The sequence below is a fragment of the Camellia sinensis genome, chromosome 9, assembly GCF_055761805.1.
Source record: "Camellia sinensis isolate YWXY chromosome 9, ASM5576180v1, whole genome shotgun sequence".
NCBI classification, from domain to species: Eukaryota; Viridiplantae; Streptophyta; class Magnoliopsida; order Ericales; family Theaceae; genus Camellia; species Camellia sinensis.
This window is the reverse complement of record NC_138969.1, coordinates 9,327,587-9,336,981: the sequence shown is the minus strand read 5'-3', so window position 1 is coordinate 9,336,981 and position 9,395 is coordinate 9,327,587.

Below are 9,395 nucleotides of genomic sequence, written 5' to 3'. Positions count from 1 at the left end.
TGTGGGGGAGTTTTGCCCTCCTTCTCCCCCACCTTTACACCCCATTTTGAACCTTTATAACCAGCTGGTGGCCTTCTTCACAAGGGTTAGAAAAATTATCCTTCAAAGCTCCATAGCCATCTCCATCTTCTTCTCTCTCAATTCTCCAAAAAACCCTAACCCCCTAACCATCATTCCTTCTACACCACCAAGCTCTACCACCACCATCTCATTTCCAACAACGAGGGAGGATTCTTGAAGGCTAAAGAAGCTGCAAATCAACCCAAGAAGCAACAAAAGCTTGGATCTTCAAGGGTAAGTTACACTTTGATCCTTTTGACCCTTTTTCTTGATCTATTTCTAAGCCTCATTTCTTTTGGGTTTCAAGCTCCGTCCCTAACTGAAAAGGGCCATATTTTGAGCTCATCTTCACTTCTCATTAAGGGCTCAACCTTGTTTGAGCCCTCCATAATATACTTGCTTCATTGATCATCTTGTATGTCATGATTTTGCATGCTATCTTTGGCCCATGAACAATCTGTTTTTGAGCATGTTATAAACTGATATAAGGCTTATTTTGAGCCCCTCTTAAACATTGAGGAAGGGCTCAACCTTGTTTGGTGTTTCCATATGTCACTTGTAGTTATATCCCCTATTTGGCCCCATTTTTGCATAAATTAGTAGCCCTCTTTGCTTCTGTTTTTGGACCTTGGTTTGAACTGAAAGTGGTCTTATTTTGGCCTATACTTCATGTTTCATTCACACTTTTTTTCTGTTTGGTGATTATTTTATATACTTCATGTTATAGCACCTTTTGAGCCTTGTTTTGCATCACATTTTTAGCATGTTTGTATACTGATTTGAGGTCTGCCATATACTGTAAATGTTCATATTTTTGGTCCATCTTCAGTGTTGTAGAAGGAAATTTTTCAGTTTGAGTTTTGCTTATACCACTTGCTTCATTACCCCTCTTTTGGCCCCTATTCTTACATGCTATTTTTTCCCTTACTTATACTTGTTGTTTGGCCATGTTTATAACTATGAAAGTGCATCTTTTGGGACTGTCTAGCTTCTGTCTTTGCATTGCATGTCCATATTGTACATGTTTGGCATAGCTATAGGCCATTTCGGGTGCCTAATGTCGCATTTCGGGACATTTCCTTGCATTTCATGTCATTTCGCTTCATTTCGGGACTATTTCCCCCCATATTTTAGTGCTGAATTTCCATTAGCATGCTTGCATATCATTTTTTCCATGTTTCATCACATTCTATCATCGCCTTGGTTTGCGTGCCAGTGTGCACGCATTTCGAGGCACTTCATTTTCTGCCATCGGCATCCGATGTGAGTGTGGCTGAGGCTCTCTCATGTTGGTATAAGCCCATTTGTCATTTCCATGTCATTTTCATATCATTCTATCATCGCCTCGGTTTGCGTGCCAGTGTGCACGCATTTCGAGGCACTTCATTTTCTGCCACCGGCATCCTATATGAGTGTGGCTGAGGCTCACTCATGTTGGTGTAAGCCCATTTGTCATTTCCATGTCATTTGCATTGCGTATGCATCGCCTCGGTTTGCGTGCCCGTGTGCACGCATTTCGAGGCACCTCTATTTTTATCCGACGGCATCCTATGTGAGTGTGGCTGAGGCTCACTCATGTTGGTGTAAGCCCATTTGTCATTTCCATGTCATTTGCATTGCGTATGCATCGCCTCGGTTTGCGTGCCCGTGTGCACGCATTTCGAGGCACCTCCATTTTTATCCGACGGCATCCTATGTGAGTGTGGCTGAGGCTCACTCATGTTGGTATAAGCCCATATCATGTTTTCATCTCATTTTCATTGCATTGCGTCTGTCATCGCCTCGGTTTGCGTGCCGTGCACACGCATTTCAAGGCGTCTCATTTTCATTGCATTCCGCCATCGCCTCGGTTTGCGTGCCCGTGCGCACGCATTTCAAGGCGTCTCATTTTCAGTGCATTCTGTCATTTTCTCAGTTTGCGTGCCCGTGTGCACGCATTTCGAGGCATCTCATTTTCACATCATAGTGCATACTAGGTTGTATTTTAGATCGCGTTCTGTATTTTCTCGGTTTGCGTGCCCGTGTGCACGCATTTCGAGGCATTTCATTTCCATAGCATTGTATATGTTAGGATTGTATCTTAGTTGCATTTCATGCATATCATGCATATTGCATCATGTCCGGAATATGAGTTAGCCCGGGCACGGGAAACGAGGTATGTTTCGTACTCCGAGTGACGGAATGTGTCTCAATTCCCCAGTCACCGACACTCCGGATTATCCATGATGGAGTTAGGTTTTAGCTGTAGTTTCATGTGCATTCATCCTATATTGAGTTGTGCATTTCGACTCCACGGCCATCATGCCTCGGTATGCGTGATTGGTGGCACGAGGATCGAGACATGCATATATTTGTGCAAATACATTGCTATGTCCCTTTCCTGCTCTCTGTTGCAGCAAAACCAGGAATCAGCAACTTTCCGGGACTTGGCACGCTTTTCAAGAATAACAGGTGTAAACAGAGGCTAATTGGGGCATTCCGGTAGATTTCCGCGCAAGACAGTCCGGACATGCATCATCCACCAGAAGCAAGGCAGTCCCTGGCTTGCACGCCAGTTTATTTGCTTTCTAGTTAATTCATTAATTAATTAGAATTCTGTAATATTTTGGACTGTAATATTCGGACTGTATTATTTATTCGGATCCTCCGAGTGAGGCCACAACTGTAATAAGTGTGCGTGAGTGTGATGTATGTCTTCCAACCCCACGTCTTTCTCCCTTTTATTTATCCGCTTATGATGGTTAGATTAGGGCATGTTTAAATTAGCATACAGTATGACAGCATGTTTGCATTCATTCATCTGTATTGCATGCACCGGGCTCGGCGCATCATACTAATTGCATTGTACTTTTAATTCCAAATTGAATACATGATAGTTGTAGCATTCCATATGCCATGTTTAGAATAGCTGAGCCTGCTATAGTTGCATTTTGCATGTGTTGCATTAGACATTTTGTATACTTAGGATCATGCATGATTTCTGATTAACTTCCTTTTTTTGGCTTGGAGTACTAGGTGAGTTTTATGCTTTAGCATCCTTGCATGCGTGTGAGTGTTGCCATGAATAGCATGCTTACCATGAGGCTATTTGCTTATCTGATATATCTGCCTGAATGCCTGTGGGTGAAGGTTGGGTTACTTGGATTGGAATAAATCATCAACTGTTTGTTTTAAGCCCACTAGATAGTGGCAAAACCATCCTTTCTAAGCCCACCTGCGGGTGGCAAAATCTGCATTTTAAGCCTACTTGCGAGTAGCAAACCACCTTTCAAATAAACAAATAAGAAGTGTTTTGTTCCAATTCGGGCGATCCAGTCTATACTTGTATGCTGTGAGCATCACATAGTAACCTAGGCTAATAACCGGAATAAGAACTCACAATGTTTTCAAAAATTGATATCATGGTTAGTAGAGGCCGGTCTATGACCGGGCGAGCGGGGGTGCTCACGAAGTGACCTTCCCCAATCGTACCCAAGTTCCCGAGCCGAGGCAACTTTGGTGATGACGGACACGTGGCCTTTTGGCACTGAGTCAGGGTTTCCTAAATTTCCCAAAATAAAATATTTAGGTGGCGACTCTGTATCTGGCAAAGCAGTCCATGTTTGGCACTTCTTTCAAAAATCTGTTTTCTCAAAACGATTTGCCGGATTTGGACTCTTTGGTTCAGACATAGAACCGTGACTACGAAAAGTCGAGTCCGAGCTGTAGCGAGGTCCCCCCGCGGGCTTGTTACAATTTCTGGCGACTCTGCTGGGGACTTAGAGAGCTTGACTCGAACTCATGATATCTATTTTTGACTACACTTGTGTGATTCTTTGCATTGCATTTGCATTGGTGCGCCTAGGACACCGTGTTTGCCATCTGCTATTCCTGAACGGTTTGCCGGAGGCTTGTCTTGTCAAGGCATGACCATAAGGCTGACCGGTTGTGGGCTCTGCCAGTATGGGAACACAAACCCCGGTTTTACCGGGGCACCCTCTTTGACCATTCGACCTAGTGCATATTCGGAGTCCATAGTGACCATTCCATACTAGGACAGGTTGCTTACCCGTTTATAGGTTGTTTGAAACCGCTGCATGCGTAGTGAAACCCTAGCTCCTGACAAAATAGGACAGGGAAACCTTACCCCTTTATAGGGGTGTTTTGGCTCTCACTTATCTGTTATGTGCTTTAGAGTGCGTCTCTACAGGAATGCATGTATCAGTGTATGAGTTTGGGCGTCAGGCCTGCGGGCACCAGTTTGCGAGTTTGGGCATCAGGCCTGCGGGCATTACTATCAGTATTTGGGAGTCAGCTTTACCCGTGGGTATCAGACTCAGTTTAGGGCAGGATTTTGGGGCAGAATTCAGTAGAGGGCACACTCATTCAACTATGCTTGTATCCGTTCAGATGGAATCAGGCTGAGATGCTGTCTGTTTTCTCTTTTGCTAGGTAGTCTGGGAACCATAGCTTCTGAAGGCTCCGATATCCCCCGAGGTTCATCGAACTTGTGCTGGTAGACTTTGCTAGGTCAGAGATTCAGTTCAAGGGCAATCAGTGTTCCTCCACCAGAGGCAAGGGATAGATACCAATCAGTCAGATGGAACGGCAGAACACATCAGGGATAGAGGCCATGATGCGCCAGATGCAAGAAAGTATGAAACTCATGCAGCAGGACGCTGCCCGTCAGGAGGAGTTTTCCAAACAGCAGGCCGCAATCATGACCCAACAGGCCGAACTGATTACTAGACTGCAACAGCAGAATGAGGCATCTGCTTCACAACAAATCCCTCCTCCGGCAGGGGCTCCATTACCTGAGCAGACACCTGCTGTTCGGAACGCTCCTCCAAACATCCAGAATACTGTGCCGACTATCCAGAACCAGCAAGAGGGCACAAGTCTTCTAACGGGGCCAGCTCCGCCCCCGCTTCCACCACAACTGTCCAAGGCCCATACACCCAATCACCCGGACTCTCCATTCGAGGTCGAGGTTGATAATACAGCTCTGAAATTGAGCAAACTGGAGAAGCTCTTCAAAAAATCCCAAGGGGCCAAGGCTATGCCGGATATCGGAGACGGATATACCGAGGAGGCCGTAACACTCCCAGATAGGTTCAAAATGCCACAAATCGACCGCTTTGACGGGACCGGCGACCCCATGGTCCATATTCGACTGTTTGCAGACGTCTTGCGGCCGATGGGCCTAACACGACCACAGAAGCTCTCACTATTCGGCCGAACCCTGTCGGGTGTGGCCTCCCATTGGTACGCAAGATTACAAGATGAAGTGAAGAAGAATTGGGATGAGATGGCTGAGGCCTTTGTCACACAATATTCATACAACACTCAAATCGAGATCACAACTCGTGATCTCGAAACGACAAGGCAAGAGCCCAAGGAATCTTTCTCAGACTTTGTGATCCGGTGGAGGGCGAAGGCCTCGATGATGACTCTAAGGCCTACTGATAAGGATCAAATTCGGATGATTGTGCGCAATCTCCAGCCTAAGCTAATGCAAAGAATGATTGTAATCCCCTTTCCCACTTTCTCAGATTTACACGATATGGGGGTACAAATCGAAGATGCAATGAGGCAGGGTCTGTTTGACCAGGATAAGGAGCAGCCCAGGAGGGCGTTTTCCCGCAGTTCGAATGCGACCACTAGTGGTGATGCAGCTGCAAGATCTTCTGATGTGGGCATGGTGGCTACCACCGTATCAAAAACAGCTACCCCATTCACCGGTACGTCCGGAAGTAGCTCACAAGCGGCCAAATATCCACCCCAAGCTAAGAAGGTTTTCACCCCACTTTATATGCCTTTGTCAAAGGCTCTTGGGGTTTTGATCAAGAAAGGGCATCTGAAGCCCCTGGAGCCGCAGCCATTACCAAAGAACCTCCCCCTCTCGCACAATCCAGCCGACTACTGTGCCTTCCATCAGCGAGCCGGCCATGACACTGACATGTGCTTTCGTCTCCGCCACGAAATACAAGATCTGATCGACAACGGGATCATCCCCGCGCCAAGTCCTGCAAAGTCTATCGGCACTTGATCAGTGAACTTGTGGGGGATAATGTGATATGATCGAGGGATGAACCACCTGCAGGCGGCACTCAGATTACTCCGGATGTGGCGTATGGCACGCACTGTTTTGAACATTTTGCAAATACTAGTTTTTGTGCTTTCTGACTTGGGTATTGAGTCAGTCTTGTCGTTTTGTTTTGGGTCTGTCTTGTTGTATCGAGTCAGTCCTGTTGTATAGAAGTCGGGTGATTCTGGGGGATGTTACCTCGGGCGTCACCATTTTGTTTTATGCTTGTCTTTTCGTTTTGTTTTGAGTCTGTTTCTGCCAGGGAGCCAGTAACACCAACAGATTTGTTTGAAACAGCAGTGTTTTTTTATGCTTTGTGCTTGCTCCTGCTTTGTGCCAATTGTGCCAGAAAGATTTAAATGAAACAGCAGTAATTTTTGCACTTCTGTGTTCGCTTCTGCCGTGTGCTAGATGTGATGGAATCTGAATGAAATGGCAGTGCATTCCACCTGCTCTCTTGTACCCCAGAATCATTGCATCGACCTAAGTTTTTCAAAACTCTTTTTGAACATTGCAGTAAAAACGAAGAGGAAGGAATTCCTTGGGATTTGCAAAACTTTGATCATTTGAGAGAAAGAGAGGCGTGCCAAGCCCTTAATGAATGAAATCATGCTTGTTAGCGTGAGTACTGGGAAGGATCCTGGCTTGATCCAGATTGGTTCTACACTATCTTCAGCGTGAGTGATTTGTCGCTTTCTTAAAAATTTTCAAAAACAAAATGTTTTGCGCGGTCTTGCGAAGACCTGTGTGGAATCACTCTTGAGATTGTGCAGCCTAGAATCGCTCTCAGCCTCGAGACTCAACCCCTTCGCTTCCAAACCTTGAACTTGAAATTAGAAGGTTCGACGGTCAACTACGATGTGAGGCCTGTGTGGCTAGATTTGAAGCAGCCCTCGAACAAGAGGCGCCAAAGTCAGATCAAGAAGATCAGATCTCATCAGAAGAAGCTTACAAAGCAAAACATCAGCCATTCCCCTGGATTCAGATGACTTCAGGATCTCAAAACCATTTGACATGGACAAAGCTACACTTTTACCCTTGAGAGGCTCGCTGGGCCGAAAATCCGGAAGGGCGACCCAGGCAAAAGTTAGAGCAAGAGAAAAATACAAAAAAGAAGCAATACAAAAAATGCAAAGAAAAGAACAAAAAAGTAAAATAAAATAAAAAAAAGGGACAAAGAAATGAAAAGAATTGAAAAGAAAAGAAGAACAAAGCTCGCAAGGTCGAAAACCTGCAACAGGCGCCTTGGCAAAAGTTAGAGCATAAAAAGGAGAGGTTAATACCCGAGTGTACCTTAACCCCGAACTACGTAAGGCTTGATTCCCATCTATGGGATACGTAGGCAACTTCATTCTGAAGTCCAGCCGTAAAACACTTCAAATTCGACTGCGTCCATGTAATGGTTTTGATCATCTTCGCTTTCTCTGTATCCGAGAATTTGGTTGTGTTCGTCACTCTGAGGACTGACTACAATGCACCGCGGTGTCATTCAAACAAGGGGCAACTTTCCGTTGCCATTCAATGCGCTGCGGTACTATCCAAACAAGGGGCAACTTTCCGTTGCCATTCAAAACGCCGCAGTGTCATTTCAAACAAGGGGCAACATTCCGTTGCCATGCAGTGTCCTTCAGACAAGGGGCAATTTTCCATTGCCATGGATCCGAGGTTGCGCATCTCAAGAGTAGGTCCCATGCTCGTTGAGCAGTGGTCGTTTGCGAAAATAGTTTTTGAGAATTGTTACTGAGGTTGACTAATCTTCTCGAAAAGTATTCCATTTTCAAAACTGGACCATTTCTTGGACCCAAAAAAGGAAAACTCTCAGTGCTCACTGCCTAACTTGCATGATTTTAAATCAGAAAATTGAACAAGCATGTTAATCTAACTCTCATTTTGGTCAAAATTTTTTTTAGGAGAAAACTAAAACTAAAAAATGGTCAAAATGATGAACTACGGGCACAGTTGAGTCAGGCTTCCTGTCTTTTCCCCATTGCCAACATACTTGCCAGAAAGACCACTCTACCCGCCAAAAAAAAAAAGGGATGACCGAAGTTAACAACAAAGGGCTGAAAGCTCTCTCATCCTCCAAGCAGCGAGGTATCAAGCCGAGTGCGAAGCACGAATTGGAATGGATCAAGATGCTCCATTCCCTCATCCGGCGCATCGACAGATGTCACCGAAGGAAATAGCCGCGAGCTGATTATGTTGGGCGTGAGCCCGCAACTTCCTGTTCATCCATCAACCACCTAGGGGAGGGATGAAAAATGAGAGATTGAAGAATAGAGAGATGTACGATGAGAGGAAAAGTGAGAAAGGGGCTTTTTCAGAAAAAACAGAGCTTGAGGGCCGAGTGATGTGAGAACCACAAATAAGAAAGGGTGGGAAACACTACCCGGTGAAACAGGCTCCCTGTGCACATTTGAGTGTCGTGTCTTTTTGTTTTATCTCGATTCTTGTTTTGAGTCGTTTCAAGTGTTACCCGATGTGTCTAGGTTGTGTGCCTTTTATTTCCGTGTTGAGTTGTCTTGCTGTGTGCAGTCGTAGGCTCAATACCCGGTTAAGAACTCATTTCCCAATTTCCATAAATCTTTTTTGTGCCCAGAGTGCTGTGCCATTCTCCACATTTGTACAAAACAAAATTTGTTCTTTCATAAAATCGCAGGGTTCAACCCGGGTCATGTCGGAACAATAGAACTAGGACCTATTTGAAGCTATATGGGTTCCAGACTACAAAGCAAAAGCAAAAGAGGAAATGTCGGGTATCTGAGTTTGTTTCAACTTCAGTAAGTTCCGAGACTACATCCCGTGTGTGCCTCTTCAAGTCTTGCCAAGGCTCCGAAGTATGAGTGTGCCTCTACCTCAAGCTCAAGATCAAGTCTGCTTCAAGCCAAAATGGTAATCAGAAGTGCTCTCCCTGAGTACCATTCCCCGCCAGAGGCATCTTGGCCGTGTTCGCAATGAGTTCCTAGGAGACCAACTGCGACGGTGGAAACTAGAGTTCGAATGGCCGATGCCTAGAACATAAAGGTTCGGGATTTCTGAGACCAAAGTCTGGTTTAAATACCCAGAGGCATGCCCTCGGCTTGAAATCTGTATGGCAGCCCCATAGATTGAGATAGCATGTGAATGCGCCTCGATTCTGGATACTGAATCAACCTAGCCTGTCACCCCGTTGGAGAATAGGGAAAGTTGTGAACATGGCCAGGAAGGAAAGGTAGTAACTGCGGTTTGGAAGTACAATCAAGAAAGTGCAAGGAGAACCCACTCTTTT